The 21,447-nt window shown below is 43.9% G+C and overlaps 1 protein-coding gene across 4 annotated transcripts in view; it reads right to left on the reverse strand.

The window, feature by feature from the left end:
- The window catches only part of LOC125230060 (POU domain, class 6, transcription factor 2), a 310,978-nt gene that overhangs the window by 76,492 nt on the left and 213,039 nt on the right, over positions 1 to 21,447 (reverse strand). The gene's annotated exons all lie outside the window — the stretch shown is intronic.

Consider the following 21,447-nt stretch of genomic DNA (forward strand, 5'->3'; position numbering starts at 1 on the left):
ATCCTTGCCAAGCGATCGGACGACTTGTCACTTGCCAGTGAGCATAATAATAAGTTTTAATTTAGTTTTTAATTATAATTTGGACGCCATGGACTATGATTTGGGGAGGCGTGTTGGGAAAGAAAATTTGGAGAGTTCTGAAACGAGATTTATTATTCGTCATAAATACGTCCCTGCAATTTAAAATAAAAACTTTGTACAAATGGTTTTTGTATGATTTAGAAAATACATACGTATTTGTACTCTTTTCTTTTATCTTATCAGTTATAAGAAATATAAAAATCTAATTGTTTTTTTTTCAGTAGGTACCTGCAATATTATTTTATAAGAATAACGATTTTACTGATATTTTGGTAAATCTTAGTCGAAATATACAAAAGCCGAGAGGCATTTAACGACATCGGTCGAACTTTACACATGGAATAAACTAAACGTTTATTCGAAAATACAAAATATTATTTGTTTAAAAAATTTTGATTACTTTTTAACGTCCTATCTGAAGTTCTTAACCTTTCCTTTTGATATATTTCAGCATACAAGTTTTCATTTGTCATTGGGGGTAACGAACATAAAATCGCCTGTACGCGGTTTTACAGTGCAGCCGATTGGAATCCATGAAAATAAGAACCGTCATAGTCGTAAGTAGAACTATTGCATTACATCCGATCTCCGTCATCCGATTAGTACTTTTCGTCGTTCTTCGGATCTAGTGCATACAGCATACACTGCCACGCAAATAGTTCTACGGTTATGATGGATCTTATTTTCATGGCTTCGGAAAGCACGTAGTGCTAAACCGCGCTGCAATTAGGTACCTACTGTCGTCCAACACCGCCTATAACAACAGAAAGTTTGCATTGCCACAATTCAATACAACAGTCCACTTTTATAAATCTCTTTATTTCTTTTAAGTCTTAGGCTAGGCTATTTATAATACGAATATAAAAGTAAAATACAAAACCACTTACAAAACAATAAAAAAAATATATATATAAAAAGCCTAACCTAGGGTGCCGCCAGCAGCGGGGCAGGGCCCAAGCTGCCGGTGGTTAGGGCCGCAGAGAGAGGAACCGTCGGACTATCCGCGCCGTTTCCAAGATCACCGCCTTCTGTATCTGTGACCCTTTTGATCCAACCACCTAGCGAAAGTCTCTCGAGATGTTGGTCGAGCAAGAGTCCACTTTATTCCTAATGTTTTATTATACCTCTTTAAAGCTAATTATTTATTTACAAACAAAACATCACCATGTTTACTTCTAATTAATAAATAATGGCCCACCTAATGACCAGAGATTGACCATTTGTCGTGTTAATGTAATGCCGGAAATCCAAGGGAACGCTCTAATCAAAATCAATGCCTAATCCATATATCATAATCCATACATCGGGGATTACAGGAGTAAACGCTAAACTTATAATTAATATTAATTTCCTAATCAATGCACAGAGCCGTGACGAGTGGCGGAAAACAGGGGAGGCCTTTGCCCAGCAGTGGGACACATTATAGGCTATAAAAAAAATCAATGTAGGACATACCTAGGTTGAAATTTCTAGAACATGCCTGATATTTGTAATGTGTTGTCGAAATCTCCAGAAGAGTTTGGTATTTGTGTTAGTAAGTAGAAGCTTTCAGAGTAAAATTTAATGAGTTTTAATGTGGATTTTAAATATATGTTCACACAATCTCTCATCTAGTCTAATAATGAAATTGGCAAACCAAATAAACAAATATTGTATTGTATAAAGAACGTATTTCTTCGACAAGAAGAAATACAAATTATGATTAGCTTTTGCCCACGGCTTCGCTCGCGTTAGAAAGAGACAAAAAGTAGCCTATGTCATTTTCCATCCCTTCATTCACCTCCACTTCAAAAAGCACGACATTTCGTCGCTCTGTTTTGCCGTGGAAGACGGACAAACAAACAGACACACACACTTTCACATTTATAATATTAGTATGGATATCGCCAAATTGGGAATAGTGGACATATCTACCACGAGTCACCTTGGCAAAATGGGTCAAAATGGTTACTAAGTGGGATCTACAGAAGTTACGGAACACCACAAAGTTGGTACACGTACCGAACAGGAGATGGTGGGATAACTTCGACGAATTCTATCAGGATGGCGGGATGTAAGCAAAAAGGTCGAGTAAAGAAAACAAGGAAAGGTTTTCGCTTGAAGTGGAATTTTAAGTTAGCCTAAAATGGCGTTTTTTTACATCTATTTACATATTTTTTACATTGCGAGTGTGATGAAAAACATTATGTGTAACTCGGGGAGTATGAATATTACTAACTCAAGTCTTTAAATCGTTCCGGCAAGCCGTCGCGATTTAACTTACTCTCGTTAGTAATATTCAACTTCCTCCCCTTGTTGCACAATGTACCTACTATTAAGTATCTGTGATAACTAGCAATGCAATTTTATTACAGAACTAAGCTATAAAACAACATAAAGAAATAGGTACATAGTGTTTTTTACGAATTTAACATAACTTATTTTTTATTTTATCATGCTACATTCATCATCATCATCATCCTCCTTGCGTTATCCCGGCATTTGCCACGGCTCATGGGAGCCTGGGTCCCATGAAAACTAGACCTTATTGGAATTAGTCCGGTTTCCTCACGATGTTTCCCTTCACCGAAAAGCGACTGGCAAATATCAAAAGACATTTCGCACATAAATTCCGAAAAACTCATTGATGCGAGCCGGGGTTCGAACGCGCGACCTCCGGAACGAAAGTCGCACGTACCTACCGCTAGGCTACCAGCGCTTTTTATCATGCTACGTTATTATATTACAGGAACAATAAATATCAATTTTTAAGGAAAATAATAGAAGGCAAAATAGAGGGCAAGAGAAGTAGAGGAGGAAGGAGGCTGGCCTGGATGAATAATATTAAAAGCTGGACTGGTGGTGAGAACGCTGCCATTCTGAGCAGAATGGCGCAGGACAGGAATAAGTTCCGAGAGATGGTCGCCGACGTCCGATGAGGACATGGCACAACAAGAAGAAGAAGATTATTATATTCATTTGCGCTGTATGAAATCCCTATTTCTACTACGGTGTCATAATTTCAAAAGCCAACATCGAGTGTCACTGTGGTGGATAAGCCAATGAGATGTGATGTGTTTTCTTTTTTTTCCGTACTTATTGTTTGTAAGTGCCCATGAATGAAATTGCGGGCCGACTATTTTCTATGAACTATTAAGAAAGAAATGGCAACAATGTTAAAAAATCAATAAGGTACACCGGGGCAAATCAAGACTGGGGGGGCAATATAACTGGTCCATTTTTTCCATGTTTTACAATGTTTGTAATATTAAATAGTGTCCACCGGTTATATATGGTAGGCGTGTTCAGTGGATACATGTAGAACTCAGCATCATAGTGTAATAATGGAAAAAATGAATCAGTTATAATGCCCCCCCAGTCGAGATTTGCCCCGCTGCACCTTATTTAATTTTGTAAAGGCATTTTGTACCTACTGCAAAATGAGTTTCCTTCGTCTATTTCTCCGGAAACGTTCGTATTTTGTCATGCTAGTTCAGTCAATGTCAGTACATATTGTACTGAGACTGACTGAAATAGCATGACACGTTCGTACGTTTCCTAAACAATGCGAAGGCCCCGCCGCGGTCCCGGGTTCGAATCCCGGTAAGGGCATTTATTAGTGTGATGAGCACAGATATTTGTTCCTGAGTCATGGATGTTTTCTATGTATATAAGTATTTATATATTATATATATCGTTGTCTGAGTACCCACAGCACAAGCCTTCTTGAGCTTACCGTGGGCCTCAGTCAATCTGTGTAAGAATGTCCTATAATAAATCACTTTATTTCGACCAACTGCGATTATACAATTTAGGTACACACATAAAATATCACAAACAATCACACTTAACAACAATAAAATTAGTTTAACAAAAACAAAAAAAAAATTAGCGTAAGCCGTTAACAAAAATTAACTCACTGTCAGTTTTGTGACGATAATTAAGCATGAAATTTCAGTAAAAGTATTGTTTTTGTGTTAATTACATAAATTTTAAGCAAGATGAGAGTAAGATTTTATGCTTAATTGTCGTCACAAATCTGACAGCGAGTTAATTTTTGTTAACAACTTAAGCTAATTGGGGGACCCAAATTCTGAAAATGCCCATAGGTCTGTATACGATATGTAAGTATTTGACATTATACCCGATTTATAAATGACTTATTTATTTGAATAAACGACGATTTTGACACTGAAAAATCGGTATCTTATCAAAGTAACATTTTACATTTTGAAGACTGTACGAAGACTATGAATACGACAGTATAATATAAAGAGTACTATCGTACAGTATGGCCACTCCCGCTCACCCGCTCTCGGTTACCTCACAGTCACCGCCTGTCAAAAACGCGACCAGTCGATGTCATATCTCAATCATACTAGCATGGTACGCGTTCAGCTACACGAACTTAGACCTTGCGCAGGAACGCGCCTCTTTCTTATATTTGATCGCCATTGCTTGTCCGAGGTGTGATTATTATTTGTATGTCTTTCCCATCACGGAACAATGGTATTCCGGACCTTTGGGAGGCGTGCGCGGGGCCGAAGCCAACACGTAGAGTCCCTTTCGACACTTTAATGAAATGTAAGGGGTACACCGAGCGGATGTTGCCCTTGCCCGTATCATGGGACACACGCAGCGGCAACACCCGCCAGGGTGTAAGGACTATTTGAGAGTTAATGGAATCTAAAATGAACTGGTCTATTTTGATGAAAGTGATGGACTAAATACTGGGCTATGGATAAAAAACCGGACGCCTGCCTAATAAAACGGTATCCAATTTTATTTCCGGCAGACGGTGACTCGTCCCCACAAGATGGGCCCCCACAAAAAGCGACATCCAAGATGGCTCAAGGGCAACACCGGTGTGAGAACTCAAGGGTGTCGAGAGGTGTACACCGCTTTCTGCCCAGTGGCTGTTAAGCCACTGTACCAACTCGCGTCTTATGCAAATTTTCACTTCCACTCCTGGGGCATGTAGCCCTAACGACTCCACTCTGGATGGCCAGCCAAGGCAAGCCAGAGGTAGAGAGTACTGTCCCACCCACCCGCCTTACGGGTAACAGAACTCCCCAGGAGCACTCGGGTACGTGGGGTCGCTGTTCCCCAACAGCTCGCCACAAGCTGCCCTGCGTTGACTGATTGCACTGGTAAAACCAATGGGCGATGGGGTCGTCACATCCCTACGCCATGATTATTATTATTATTCCTCTTTATTTCTTTCAAATCTTAGGCTAGGTTATTTATAATACGAATATAAAAGTAAAACACAAAACCACTTACAAAACAATAAAAAAATATAAACATATTATAAAAAACCTAACCTAGGGTGCCGCCAGCAGCGGGGCAGGGCCCAAGCTGCCGGTGGTTAGGGCTGCAGAGAGAGGAACCGTCGGACTATCCGCGCTGTGTCCAAAATCACCGCCTTCTGCATCTGACCCTTGATCCAACCACCGAGCGAGAGTCTCTTAAGATGTTGGTCGAGACTCTTCGCTATGAGACCGTTCGCTGAAACGACTATCGGGACAATGATCGTTGAATCAACATCCCACATGGTGGTTATCTCGTGAGCCAAGTCTAGGTACTTACTGGACTTGTCCTTCTCGGCTTTCACGAGATTCTCATCATGGGGGATGGTGATGTCAACGAGCACGGCCCGGCGTTGCGGTCGATCTATTATCACAATGTCAGGCTTATTGGCTACAATAGTCCTGTCAGTGATAATAGATCGATCCCAATAGAGCGTGGCACGGCCATTTTCAAGAACTGGCGCAGGTAAGTACTTGTAGTACGGTACTTCGCGGTCCACAAGGCCGTATTGAAGAGCAAGTTGCTGGTGAATAATCCTGGCTACGAGATTATGCCTGTGCAAGTACTCACCGTTAGCAAGATGAGAACAACCGGAAATGATATGCCTGAGTGATTCTCCGGGACGGCGGCATGCCCGACAAATGTCGACCGTACCGTCCTTCAGGATATATTTCCGGTAGTTGTTCGTCATCATAACTTCGTCCGCAATTGCACAGGCAAAACCCTCGGTTTCTCCGAAGAGGTCCCCGAATCGTAACCAGTTCACCGATGCGAGCAGATCTACATCGGGTCCCGTGAGGGCCTTGTAGAACCGCCCGTGTAGCTGCTTGCTCTCCCATACCGCCTTGCGGTCCGCAGTACTTAGTACCACAGGTTTGCGCCAGTTCTCTTTCGCCAAGGAGAGCGGCGTGAGGTTTCCGTCCACTGCCACCACATCACGATGCATCCCACACTCGTTGTTAAGGAAGTAATTCCTGAGATTGTACACCTCACGGTTGTGGAGATTTTTGGCGTTTAGGAAGCCTCGACCTCCGCACTTCCGTGGGATGTACAATCTCATAACAGACGAGCGCGGGTGTAACATACGGTGTGTGGTAAGCAGTGAGCGGACCCTCCGATCCAGGGCGTCCAGCTCAGTCTGGGTCCACCGTAGTATGCCAAAGGAGTATATGAGTAGAGGCATTACCCAGGCGTTAAAGGCGCGCACTTTGTTGCCTCCTGACAAAAGACTGTTAAGGACTTTTGTCAGCCGACTGAAAAAGCGCTCCTTCACCGACCGTCTAATGCCAACATCCTCAATACCCAACGACTGTGACATACCAAGGTACTTATAGGTTTCTGATTCAGAGATAGATCTGAACGACATCGTCTCAGAAAGTTGTAAATTTTCTGAATTTACAACCTCCCCCCGCTGCACATGCATGACCGCACACTTATCGACACCAAACTCCATTCTGATGGCGGTACTGAAAACTTCTGTGGTTTTCAATAGCACCATCAGGTCTTGGGTGTTCGGTGCAAATAGTTTGAGATCGTCCATGTACAGAAGGTGAGAGATGACTTCACCCTCTCTCCGAAGCCGGCAACCTAGCCCAGAATCCTTCAGCAGCGTGCTGAGGGGATTCAGAGCTAGGCAGAACCATAATGGACTCAAACTGTCACCCTGGAATATTCCTCGCTCAATCCTTATGAAGTCCTGCGGGCCAGGGGGCCATCCCTGCCTCCTGGTTGACGAAGGACTGTGGTCCACTGCCTCATACATGCAGCCAGGAAGGATATTAAAGCTGCATCAAGTTTATACAGCTCCAATACCCTTCTCAGCCATGAATGAGGCACCGAATCATAGGCCTTCTTATAGTCAATCCAAGCGGCCGAAATGGCCCCCTTGTTCCGCCGAACTTGTTGGCAGATGGTCATGTCTATGAGGAGGAGCTCTTTAGTACCACGGGACCCAACCCTACATCCATTTTGAGCGGGAGCCAGAATGTTGTTAGCGACAATATGCGCGTTAATTTTTGCTCTCAAAATGGATGTAAGGAGCTTGTAAAGTGTAGGCAAGCACGTGATGGGTCTGTAGTTTTTTGCTTCCGTGGTACTACCGGACTTATAGAGCAGGAAAGTAACACCAGTTGTTAGGGAAGGTGGGAGAGAACCAAGATCGAGGGCTTGTTGAAATTGCGTTGCCAAACGCGAGTGCGAGCATCGAAACCATTTTAGCCAGAAGTTGTGCAATCCGTCCGGTCCAGGACTTTTCCAGTTCTGGGCCGTACGGGTAGCACAACTTACGTCGTCGGGGCTGATGGTGATAGCCCCCATAGGCTCGATGCTCTCGCACTCGCGTTCGACAACGGTCATCCACTCACCCTCCGTGTGTTCGACGGGCACCGACCAGATGCTACGCCAGAAATCAGACATGGCAGTAGCATCCGGCAGCCGCATGTCAGACACACGAGGGTCGGTTTCCTCCCATCTTCGGTATACTTTCCTTTGGTCGCTTTGAAAAAGACGATTCTGCTGGAATCGGTCCACACGCTTTCTGTAGCGGCGAATACGGCTTGCCCATGCATAGACTTTCTGCTTCAGGAAGTCGATGCGCTCTGTGACATTGGCCAAATAGTCGCGGGGCCTGATGTCCGTCCCCGCGAACGCCTGGTTCACAAAGCGCATTACTCGGGGGCGATTATTACCCCCTCTGAAGCAGATCAGCTTTGCAATGAGAGTCCTAAACGAGTTGATACGATTATTATTATTATTATTCTCTTTATTTATCTTTCTTCTTAAGTTAGGCAATTTATAATATGATTATAAAAGTAAAATACAAAACCACATACAAAACAATACAAAATATATAAACACATTATAAAAAACCTAACCTAGGGTGCCGCCAGCAGCGGGGCAGGGCCCAAGCTGCCGGTGGTTAGGGCTGCAGAGAGAGGAACCGTCGGACTATCCGCGCTGTGTCCAAAATCACCGCCTTCTGCATCTGACCCTTGATCCAACCACCGAGCGAGAGTCTCTTAAGATGTTGGTCGAGACTCTTCGCTATGAGACCGTTCGCTGAAACGACTATCGGAACAATGATCGTTGATTCAACATCCCACATGGCGGTTATCTCGTGAGCCAAGTCTAGGTACTTACTGGACTTGTCCTTCTCGGCTTTCACGAGATTCTCATCATGGGGGATGGTGATGTCAACGAGCACTGCCCGGCGTTGCAGTCGATCTATTATCACAATGTCAGGTTTATTGGCTACAATAGTCCTGTCAGTGATAATAGATCGATCCCAATAGAGCGTGGCACGACCATTTTCGAGAACTGGCGCAGGTAAGTACTTGTAGTACGGTACTTCGCGGTCCACAAGGCCGTATTGAAGAGCAAGCTGCTGGTGAATAATCCTGGCTACGAGATTATGTCTGTGCAAGTACTCGCCGTTAGCAAGATGAGAACAACCGGAAATAATATGCCTGAGTGACTCTCCGGGACGGCGGCATGCCCGACAAATGTCGACCGTACCGTCCTTCAGGATATATTTCCGGTAGTTGTTCGTCATCATAACTTCGTCCGCAATTGCACAGGCAAAACCCTCGGTTTCTCCGAAGAGGTCCCCGAATCGTAACCAGTTCACCGATGCGAGCAGATCTACATCGGGTCCCGTGAGGGCCTTGTAGAACCGCCCGTGTAGCTGCTTGCTCTCCCATACCGCCTTGCGGTCCGCAGTACTTAGTACCACAGGTTTGCGCCAGTTCTGTTTCGCCAAGGAGAGCGGCGTGAGGTTTCCGTCCACTGCCACCACATCACGATGCATCTCGCACTCGTTGTTAAGGAAGTAATTCCTGAGATTGTACACCTCACGGTTGTGGAGATCTTTGGCGTTTAGGAAGCCTCGACCTCCGCACTTCCGTGGGATGTACAATCTCATAACAGACGAGCGCGGGTGTAACATACGGTGTGTGGTAAGCAGTGAGCGGACCCTCCGATCCAGGGCGTCCAGCTCAGTCTGGGTCCACCGTAGTATGCCAAAGGAGTATATGAGTAGAGGCATTACCCAGGCGTTAAAGGCGCGCACTTTGTTGCCTCCTGACAAAAGACTGTTAAGGACTTTTGTCAGCCGACTGAAAAAGCGCTCCTTCACCGACCGTCTAATGCCAACATCCTCAATACCCAACGACTGTGACATACCAAGGTACTTATAGGTTTCTGATTCAGAGATAGATCTGAACGACATCGTCTCAGAAAGTTGTAAATTTTCTGAATTTACAACCTCCCCCCGCTGCACATGCATAACCGCACATTTATCGACACCAAACTCCATTCTGATGGCGGTACTGAAAACTTCTGTGGTTTTCAATAGCACCATCAGGTCTTGGGTGTTCGGTGCAAATAGTTTGAGATCGTCCATGTACAGAAGGTGAGAGATGACTTCACCCTCTCTCCGAAGCCGGCAACCTAGCCCAGAATCCTTCAGCAGCGTGCTGAGGGGATTCAGAGCTAGGCAGAACCATAATGGACTCAAACTGTCACCCTGGAATATTCCTCGCTCAATCCTTATGAAGTCCTGCGGGCCAGGGGGGCCATCCCTGCCTCCTGGTTGACGAAGGACTGTGGTCCACTGCCTCATACATTATTATTATTATTATTCTCAGTATTTATTTTCATTCTCTAGGCTACTAGGTTTTTTACAATATGTATATAAAAATAAAATATAAAAACATTTACAAAACAATATAAAAACATATAAACATATTATAAAAAACCTAACCTAGGGTGCCGCCAGCAGCAGGGCAGGGCCCAAGCTGCCGGTGGTTAGGGCTGCAGAGAGAGGAACCGTCGGACTATCCGCGCCGTGTCCAAGATCACCGCCTTCTGCATCTGGCCCTTGATCCAGCCACCAAGCGAGAGTCTCTTAAGATGTTGGTCGAGACTCTTCGCTATGAGACCGTTCGCTGAAACGACTATCGGAACAATGATCGTTGAGTCAACATCCCACATGGCGGTTATCTCGTGAGCCAAGTCTAGGTACTTACTGGACTTGTCCTTCTCGGCTTTCACGAGATTCTCATCATGGGGGATGGTGATGTCAACGAGCACGGCCCGGCGTTGCGGTCGATCTATTATCACAATGTCAGGCTTATTGGCTACAATAGTCCTGTCAGTGATAATAGATCGATCCCAATAGAGCGTGGCACGACCATTTTCAAGAACTGGCGCAGGCAAGTACTTGTAGTACGGTACTTCGCGGTCCACAAGGCCGTATTGAAGAGCAAGTTGCTGGTGAATAATCCTGGCTACGAGATTATGTCTGTGCAAGTACTCGCCGTTAGCAAGATGAGAACAACCGGAAATGATATGCCTGAGTGACTCTCCGGGACGGCGGCATGCCCGACAAATGTCGACCGTACCGTCCTTCAGGATATATTTCCGGTAGTTGTTCGTCATCATAACTTCGTCCGCAATTGCACAGGCAAAACCCTCGGTTTCTCCGAAGAGGTCCCCGAATCGTAACCAGTTCACCGATGCGAGCAGGTCTACATCGGGTCCCGTGAGGGCCTTGTAGAACCGCCCGTGTAGCTGCTTGCTCTCCCATACCGCCTTGCGGTCCGCAGTACTTAGTACCACAGGTTTGCGCCAGTTCTCTTTCGCCAAGGAGAGCGGCGTGAGGTTTCCGTCAACTGCCACCACATCACGATGCATCCCACACTCGTTGTTAAGGAAGTAATTCCTGAGATTGTACACCTCACGGTTGTGGAGATCTTTGGCGTTTAGGAAGCCTCGACCTCCGCACTTCCGTGGGATGTACAATCTCATAACAGACGAGCGCGGGTGTAACATACGATGTGTGGTAAGCAGTGAACGGACCCTCCGATCCAGGGCGTCCAGCTCAGTCTGGGTCCACCGTAGTATGCCAAAGGAGTATGTGAGTAGAGGCATTACCCAGGCGTTAAAGGCGCGCACTTTGTTGCCTCCTGACAAAAGACTGTTAAGGACTTTTGTGAGCCGACTGAAAAAGCGCTCCTTTACCGACCGTCTAATGACAACATCCTCAATACCCAACGACTGTGACATACCAAGGTACTTATAGGTTTCTGATTCAGAGATAGATCTGAACGACATCGTCTCAGAAAGTTGTAAATTTTCTGAATTTACAACCTCCCCCGCTGTACATGCATGACCGCACACTTATCGACACCAAACTCCATTCTGATGGCGGTACTGAAAACTTCTGTGGTTTTCAATAGCACCATCAGGTCTTGGGTGTTCGGTGCAAATAGTTTGAGATCGTCCATGTACAGAAGGTGAGAGATGACTTCACCCTCTCTCCGAAGCCGGCAACCTAGCCCAGAATCCTTCAGCAGCGTGCTGAGGGGATTCAGAGCTAGGCAGAACCATAATGGACTCAAACTGTCACCCTGGAATATTCCTCGCTCAATCCTTATGAAGTCCTGCGGGCCAGGGGGCCATCCCTGCCTCCTGGTTGACGAAGGACTGTGATCCACTGCCTCATACATGCAGCCAGGAAGGATATTAAAGCTGCATCAAGTTTATACAGCTCCAATACCCTTCTCAGCCATGAATGAGGCACCGAATCATAGGCCTTCTTATAGTCAATCCAAGCGGCCGAGATGGCTCCCTTGTTCCGCCGAACTTGTTGGCAGATGGTCATGTCTATGAGGAGGAGCTCTTTAGTACCACGGGACCCAACCCTACATCCATTTTGAGCGGGAGCCAGAATGTTGTTAGCGACAATATGCGCGTTAATTTTTGCTCTCAAAATGGATGTAAGGAGCTTGTAAAGTGTAGGCAAGCACGTAATGGGTCTGTAGTTTTTTGCTTCCGTGGTACTACCGGACTTATAGAGCAGGAAAGTAACACCAGTTGTTAGGGAAGGTGGGAGAGAACCAAGATCGAGGGCTTGTTGAAATTGCGTTGCCAAACGCGAGTGCGAGCATCGAAACCATTTTAGCCAGAAGTTGTGCAATCCGTCCGGTCCAGGACTTTTCCAGTTCTGGGTCGTACGGGTAGCACAACTTACGTCGTCGGGGCTGATGGTGATAGCCCCCATAGGTTCGATGTTCTCGCACTCGCGTTCGACAACGGTCATCCACTCACTCTCCGTGTGTTCGACGGGCACCGACCAGATGCTACGCCAGAAATCAGACATGGCAGTAGCATCCGGCAGCTGCACGTCAGACACACGAGGGTCGGTTTCCTCCCACCTTCGGTATACTTTCCTTTGGTCGCTTTGAAAAAGACGATTCTGCTGGAATCGGTCCACACGCTTTCTGTAGCGGCGAATACGGCTTGCCCATGCATAGACTTTCTGCTTCAGGAAGTCGATGCGCTCTGTGACATTGGCCAAATAGTCGCGGGGCCTGATGTCCGTCCCCGCGAATGCCTGGTTCACAAAACGCATTACTCGAGGGCGATTATTACCCCCTCTGAAGCAGATCAGCTTTGCAATGAGAGTCCTAAACGAGTTGATACGACGCTCGATCCGTACTTGCCATGCAGGGACACCTCCGGCGGTCCTAGTTGCACGGTCAGCGTCCGGAAACTTGACTCGAGCAACACGGCACGCCGCGATGGCTCCGCAGTACATGATCGAGTGTGTATCATCTAGATCTTTACTAGTCCGTATAAATGGCTCTAGTAAAGCGTTTAAGGCTCCCATTAACGCTAGATTGCGTCTATTCATAGGCAGACGTGGTAATCGTGGCCTAGGATTGTTTGTGGAGCGATACTGCGTAATCGCCTCTTCCAAAGACCTCCTCAGTTGCTCATTAGCAGGCTCACTCACGCTCTGACTCGCGAAGTCCCCGCCGTCGTTACCGGAATCAACCCGCGGCGCATCCGGTGCCAGGTCGGGTTCGGGCACCGGGTCCGGCGACATGGCGGGCAAATTCCGCCCCGAGGCGGGGTCCGCGCGAGCAGCGAGAGCCTCCTGGCGAAGCCGATCAAGTGTGGCGTCATCCAACCGCCTTGACCGCTGAATGACGCGCACCTGATCCGATAGTCGCTGCTCCGATACGGTGGTGGTGGGTTCAAGCGTCTGAAACAGAAGCAGCATTCCTGGACGATACGCTGACAGCCTAGTTCCCCCCTCTGTAGCCCCATAGTACGCTCGCATTATTATTATTATTATTATTATTCTCTTTATTATTATTATGATTTTCTTTCGTTTTCTCCTTTTTTAAAGGGTTTTATTTTATTATGCGGGCCATAGCCAAGCATAATAAATAGTTACTGAGTGGTATTTTCTGTGATCATAGACGAAGTCATAAATTTCCTTGTTATTCGGCATGTGTTGAGTATTGTGGCTTTTTGAAGAGTGTATATGACTTGGGTTGGAATGCGTAGAGTCTCTAGGCTGTTGCTTAATGTTTTAGGAACAACTCCCGTGGTGGACATTACTATGGGGACTATATGTACGGTGCTGGCTCGCCACTGGCGTCTGAGTTCTATTGCTAAATCTCTGTATTTTGCTAATTTTTCGTTGATCGTGGATTGGATGTTATGTGTGTTCGGTATAGCTATATCAATTATGAATATGGTTTTAGTGATCTTATCAAAAAAGGTGATGTCTGGTCTATTGAAGTGAACTGTTCGGTCGGTAATAATTGTACGGTCCCAGTATAGCTTGTGTTGTCTATTTTCATGAATTACGGATGGTTTATACTTATAATATGGTGACTGTTTTTCTACAAATTTGTATTTATGAGCTAGGTACTGGTGAATTATGGATGCAACTTGATCATGGCGATGTTTATAATCTGTCTGTACAATAGATTTGCATGCACCTGTTATATGTTAAATCGTTTCGGGGGCACTATTGCAATGTCTACATGTATCAGTTTGTTGGGCTAATTCTTTGGTTATGTGTTTCCTATAATTTCGGGTGGCAATGACTTGGTCTTGAATGGCTAACATAAAGGCTTCTGTCTCTGGGAAGAGTTCGCCTCGCTTCAGCCAAGTGTTTGACAGTTCTTTGTCGACAAATTCTTGGCTGATATCGGCCAGATGTCTACCGTGAAGCGCTTTTTGTGACCAATCTGTTGTCTTCTGTTGTTGACTGACTATTTGTTCGTTGCTTTGCATGGTTCTGTCTTGTAAATTAAGGGGTGTATATCGGTTGTCTATTTCGACTGTGTATGTGTGCAACTCTGATTGTTCGGCTTTTGAATGGAAGTAGCGTCGGAGCGTCGTCATTTGCTTATTATGCAGGTTCTTTATGTCTATTAAGCCTCTTCCTCCTACTTGCCGTGGCAAGGTTAGTCTTTGGGTACAAGATTTTGGATGATGCTTTCTATGCTTTGTAAGGTTTGTATTGATGATGCGTTGCAGGTTTTTAAGATTCGATTGTGCCCAACTTATTATGCCAAATGAATATGTGAGAACTGGAATGACGAACGTGTTTATGGCTTTTATAGTGTTTCTTGAATTAAGGTGAGATTTTAGGATACGAGAGAGTCTGTGTTTAAATTTCTGAGTGAGTTCCTGTTTTGTCTGTTTTTGATGAATCTGGCCGGCTTGATGGAATCCTAAGTATTTATATAAATCTTGTTCGGTCATGGGGTCTATTTGGTCACCTGTGTCTAAGGTATATGGGTTACTCTGTATCTGTCCTCTATGTATTGAATACACTTTGCACTTGTCTACACCGAATTGCATGCCTATATCCCTAGAAAATTCTTGTGTGATGTCAGCCAGTTGGAACAATTCTGTAATATTGTCAGCATAGAGTTTTATGTCATCCACATACATGAGATGAGATAATGTGTGGTAGGAGTTATCGTATTTAAGTCGGAAACCTACCTTCGCCTGATCCAGGAGTTCAGAGAGTGGGTTTAAGGCCATACAGAACCACAGTGGGCTCAAGGCGTCTCCTTGGAAGATGCCTCTGCGAATACGGATCGGTTCAATAGTTGATTGACACTGTTGCTTTAAAGTTAGGGTAGTCTGCCAATTTTGCATAGCGGTTTGTAAGAATTGAATTAGAGAAGGGTGAATTTTGTAGCGTTCTAATATGTATATGAGCCAGCTGTGGGGTACTGAGTCGAATGCTTTTCGATAATCTATATACATAGCATGAAAGTTTTGTTTGCGTTTCAAAGCGTGTTTTGTGGCTATTGCATCTATGATCAACTGTTCTTTACAGCCCTGGCTGTATTTCCTACAGCCTTTTTGCTGCTCTTTGAGTATACTATTTTGGGATAGGTGGGTATAAATAATTTCACTGATGCATGCTGTTAGTATTTTGTAAATGGTCTGTAAGCAGGTGATTGGACGGTATTTGGCAGGGTTTGAAGTATCATTATCTTTGGGTAGCAAGTAGGTTCGGCCCTGTGTTACAAATGCAGGCATTGTTTGAGGAGATTGGATGAATTGGTTTAAAAATTTATGAATAAACGGGTGTGTATGGGTGAGTTTTTTGTACCAGAAGTTATGTATATTATCAGTACCAGGCGATTTCCAGTTATGTGTTCTCTTAACTACCTTTATAAATGTCTCGATGGGTATGTGGTCAAACTCCATGTTCGATATAGCAGCTGTATTCTCCGTAGTACTGTCATCGTTAATCCACGTCGCATTCTCGTTGTGCAGGATTGGTCTCTCCCATATATTTGCCCAATATTGTCGTATTGTCTCTATAGGTGGCGTGTCTGTCTGCGTGTGTATCTGTCTCTGTTGAAGATTGTGGGTAGAATCGTTAGATGAAATTTTTCTGTAGAAATTGCTCTCGTTGGTCTCAAACAACGCATTTTGCCTTTTCCTCTCCGTGCAAGATACGTACCTCTTTAGTCTGCTAGCCGCTGTATTTAATTTTTGTTTGAGCGTGTCCAAAAAGTGTTCAGGTTCAGTGTTGGGATTTTCAAATGTAGCGTGTGTGTGAAAAGTGTGTCTAATTGTCTCTACTGCTAAAACTATCCTCCTACTCCTGTTACCTCTGATATATTGCGTCAATCGACCTATGTCAGCTCTGTACTTACTTATCCTAGATTCTAGTCTTAACTGCCATCTAGGTTTTTTAGTCTTTCTAGTATAACTGGTACCAGGTGGCCTGTCAAGTTTTACTCCTATATAGCTGCTGTATATGCTGCCGTGTAGATGACACTCTGTACAAAACTAAAATCGGAATCGTGGGAAATAATTATGCTGCGGTATAATAGCATTGTCTAGATACTTAACTGTCGACGTAAGCTTGCGAGATACTTTTAATTTTGGAATATGCGGCCTATGTGTAGGATTTGTGTTCTTGAACTTATTCAGGTTTTCGTTGAATAGTGCCCTAATCTCTTCTTCATTTATATTAAGTAAATTTTGTCGCCTGTCTGACCTAATTATAGTGTCTGTTTGCGTGCTCTCTTCGTCATGATTTACCGCGTCTAGGCCTTCAAAAGAATTATGTGTGTCAATATTGATTATGGACCTATCGATTTCAGTTTGGACTTCATTATCGCATTCGGGTATATCTGTCTCTCTTATTTCAGTTCTAACTTGGTTCTTAATTGTTTCGATTCTCGTTGGGCATAGTAGTTTATTATTGACAATGGCTCTCCGTTGGTCAGCTATGCGCTGTTCTGAAAAATGTGATAGCTGTGGAAAATGGGATGTAAATTTTTCATGTAATTTTTTTCTGTAGGCTGTCATGTTCGTTTCTACTTCAGTAACTTCAAAATAAAATTTGATGATCATCTCGTTAACTTCGGGTGACCAAGTCATTCGAACTCCAGTTTGAGTGCTACCAACACTTAGTGAGGAGTGTGATGGTTGTGAATTAAATGATTGGTTACATGTTTGTGTAGTTAGGGAGTTTGGTTGATCTAATTCGTTTATGGTTTCTAAATGTCTTTCGACTTCTACTCGGATTTCATTCAAAACTGTTTCTGGAAGTAATTTGTTACTTAATATTGCTCGACGCTGGTCCCCTACTCTCTGCCTAGATGCATCCATAGCGGGGAATTTTTCTTGAAACTGTTTATGTAAAGGCTCTAAATATCCACGTTGAAGTGTTTCTAGTTTGCTTGTAATTAGGTATGTACGCCAGATAAACCTATTCATTTCTTCGGTCCACCTTTTTCGCGTACGCGTCTTGTTTGTAGTGGGTGCAGAATCAACGGCGTATGCCTCCTGCACAACATCTACAGACGCTAGAGAAGTTGTTGGTGATGATGGCGATGATTGTGAGGGATAATAGTTATCTGAGCAATGAGATGAGCTGGGTGATTGGAATAAACTATGGAGAGATGAAATTGGTGATGGGGGTTGTGAGGTGGTGATGATGTTTTCGGGCACGTCGTTGTCGCCTACATCAGGGTTTGCTCGAGTAGATCTTGTCATGTTATGACGACGAGTTGCTGAAATAGGAATTTCCAAAGTGTTTTTACCATCACCTATATCGGCTGTAGCATCTACATCGGTGGCCCGCCTGCTCAGCTCCCGATGATCGGCTGTGACAGATTTTTCGATGGGAGCCCGCCTGCTCAACTCCGCATCGCCGTTGGATCGCATGCTGTGGCATCCAGCAACGGCTCCAGATGCGCCCCGACGATTACCCTCGGGCAGCGGCCCCGGTCGTAAACTTCTCGATCTTAACTGCATTATTACTCTAAGAGGAAGAAAGACAGAACAGAACGAAGAAGAAGAAAGATAGGAAAGATGAGATCTTGGTTTGGGAAGGGTAAGCCTAGCTGGAATTGGCGCATGATTATGTATCTCCTTAATTAGGGTGCGGTCTAGATGTTTCGACCTGATCTTTAATGATATCCTCAACCCGTAAGCCCGCCCACCACGACAAGGTGATCCCTTTGGGGGGTTATTATTATTATTATTATTAAAGCCTTTCTTTTCACGAACTAGTTTCATTTGTTTTTATTCTTATTTTTTATGTATATTCTTCTGTTTATGTTCGTTATGGTCTTTTGACCTAGGCCTCTTCCGAATCTAATATGGATAGGTAGTTATCTAGCATTTCTTTCCAGTTTTGCCTGTGTCTGTAGCTATTTCTGTCCAGGTTTTTCCTATTTTTTCTATGATGTCTTTTTTTCCGAGGTGTGATATTATTACTGAATCAAATGAGCTGACTCTAAGAATTGCGAATTAAAATGCACGAAAACTCAGAATGTGTGATTAGTGGAAATTGTATAAAAATACAATTAACATTATGCATTTTCTAACATCGACTTTACGAATAAGTGTAACAGTTACTTTGATTACTTTTTTCTGCCGCTTACGTTTTGAATTGAAGATAAAACCACAGTGCATGGCGAATTAAACCAATATCAGGGGCGGCTCACTCCGCGATTCTATCGCCGCGCTACAAGTACATGCTGGCGGCCGCGAGTTCGCGGCCTAATCAGGGGTGACGCGCGTGCTCACAGAACGCACTTTCGATTGTTACTTTACGTCGCGAGTTTTTTTAAGGCTTGTAATGCGATGTCCGCGTGTGGAATGGCTAATAATGCTTAGTTAAATAGACATTATGAATAAAATAGCACAATCTTACGAGTACAGAAATCTACTATTGATTAATAAGCCCCACAGAAAAGTTCAATAAGGCTTGTGTGTTGGGACTTAAACAAAATATTATACTGTATTATGTAGAAAGTAGCCAAGTACCTTGAAAGCAGCCAAGACTTGAATATAATTGTATAACATTTTATCTGAGTATTAATTCGTTTTAATCCATAGGCAACCCTATAGTCCGACGCTGCGCACGTGCGGCTGGTTTCTTTGTTAAAATTTTGTAGGCATTTAAAAAGGCGGCATTTCGTGAACATCAAAGCAGTGGGCCTTCTGTACTTGTACTATTATATATTCTGTGCCAATATTTACAACGCGGTATACATTTTTATTTTGGAATTCGAACCCAGAACCACCAGTTTCGCAGCCAGATCTCGTGCAGTCTAGTTCCTATACAAGACAAGTTACACTCCGTCTCTATCGACTCTTAGGATTAGACAATTATTTAAAAAAAAACTAAACGATGTTTTGAAATCGTTCCTCTTGAATAAACGCAATCTGTATGCGTAGGGTAAACTCACCTTATTCGGTGACACGCCTAATTCGGTGACACAAGCTTTGAAGCACTATTCCGAAAGACGATTTTTAGTTGTACCTACCACCGAATTAGGCGTGTCACCGAATGAGGCGAGTTTACTAAGTATTACTCAGTTCATCGCTTTTCGAATGTAATAGGAAATATTTTACATTTGGCAATATTTGAACAAACATTGCTCTTAATAATTGGTACTCTATTACTATGCCTGACAGGGTTCATTATATATAGACTATCTATAGGTACGGTTTCAAAATAAAGAGACTGTTTAGTTTTTAACCCACGGCGCAAAAACGACGGGGTGTTATGTTTGACGTGTCGGTCTGTCTGTCTGTCTGTCTGTCTGTGTGTGTGTCTGTGGCATCGTAGCTCCCGAACGGATAAACCGATTTCGATTTAGTTTTTTTTTGTTTGAAAGCTGAGTGTTCTTAGCCATGTTTCATGAAAATCGGTCTACTACGTCGCGGTCGGGGGTTTTTTCAAATTTTTGTAAGTTCATAGTCCGAAAGCTGGCAGCATTACTAGTATGAGGTAGGGCCCTGAGGCATGTCACATAGCCTACCACTGCAGTGCTGAAGCTGCAAGTTAGTTGTGTTTTGATGTTATGAGTAGTTTTTTAGAGCACAGCAGACGTGTTCTGGGGATCGTTTGGTGCGATCTTTGGGAGTCGACTTAGCCACATTCTTAAATTTTAAGCCAAGTTACTGATTGCTAGTAATCAATTACTCAAGATATTTTATGTTGGCTAGAACGAAAAATGTTTATTCATCCAGATGTTCCCATCTACATGTCGCATTTCTAACCGATTGTCATGGACGGTAAGGTGATTAGAGTTACATAGATTTTTCTTGATCTTGAAAACTGCCTAAGTATATTTTTGTTGTTCAACGTATACAGTTTGGTTAGTCGGGTAATAATGAAATTAGTACTCCTAATACCAGTGCCTCCTAAGGGTATTTTGGCTAGGGATGACAATGCAAAGGAAATTATACTGACTTTATTCGAACATCGGAATAATCAAATAAAACCGATTTTTAGCTGAAAAAAGCGCGAGCCTAATGAACACAGCGAAATTATCGTCAACAAGTAACACTGGGATAATCAGCAGTACACGAAAAAAAATCAGTAATTATTCAGATGAAGTTGGACGAGCGAAGGGGGTAGGGGGGCAAGGGCCGGCCAAAATAAAAACGGTGCGTAGGGGACACCCCACCCCTACAAATGTTATCTAACAGCGTTCGTTGCGCGTCGCGGCGTCGCTCGCCTCCGAATTAGCGAACGTCCAATTTTCAATTTGTACTCCATTTTTTCCGGATAGTTGGGCCCATTGCAGTAACGTCTGACGTTTCATCATTATCGGTTTGCGCGGTCATTACCGCACACATGTGTGCCATTGTGCGCGGGTGTGTGTAGATTTTTACTCATTAATTTTAAAACGCTCCGGATTTTTTTCAGGGCGGGTGCGAGGGGGCAGGGTGGGGGTGGGAATTGGCGATGGCCGGCGGGGTGGGTGTCACCGGGGGGTTATTTAATAGATTGGTCCGCGGCCGAACGGAGCCGTCGATCTGCACTTGTACTCGCGTCATTAACGGGTTGAGAACCGATTTTAGATCGTGAAATAACAGCCTGTTACAGGAAAAGTTGGAGGGCTTATCCCCGGACCTTAATTGCATTCAAATGCTTAAGTATTTTTATGCGACAACTCATTCATTATTCGCGAACTTTAATTGTCTTTCGTCGCTGAGAGCAAACAATTAATGAGTTTAAAGAGTTGTTAAAAATTTGAATGATTTTTTTAAAGGGTGCAGCGTTGTCACAACAATGCTTAACTGGCGTAGTCGTGTGGGTTTGCTTGGTATTTTTTTTTATTAACAAAGTATTATTTTTCCATTCAAACATTGATATATGTACAATGTAACATTTACGTATCGTCATCATTATTATCTTAACCCATATAAGAATAATTTATAATAACACTTAACTGATTTTTTTTACCAGAAGATGAAAAGTGAGATTTACAAAAA

The sequence above is a fragment of the Leguminivora glycinivorella genome, chromosome 10, assembly GCF_023078275.1.
Source record: "Leguminivora glycinivorella isolate SPB_JAAS2020 chromosome 10, LegGlyc_1.1, whole genome shotgun sequence".
NCBI lineage: Eukaryota > Metazoa > Arthropoda > Insecta > Lepidoptera > Tortricidae > Leguminivora > Leguminivora glycinivorella.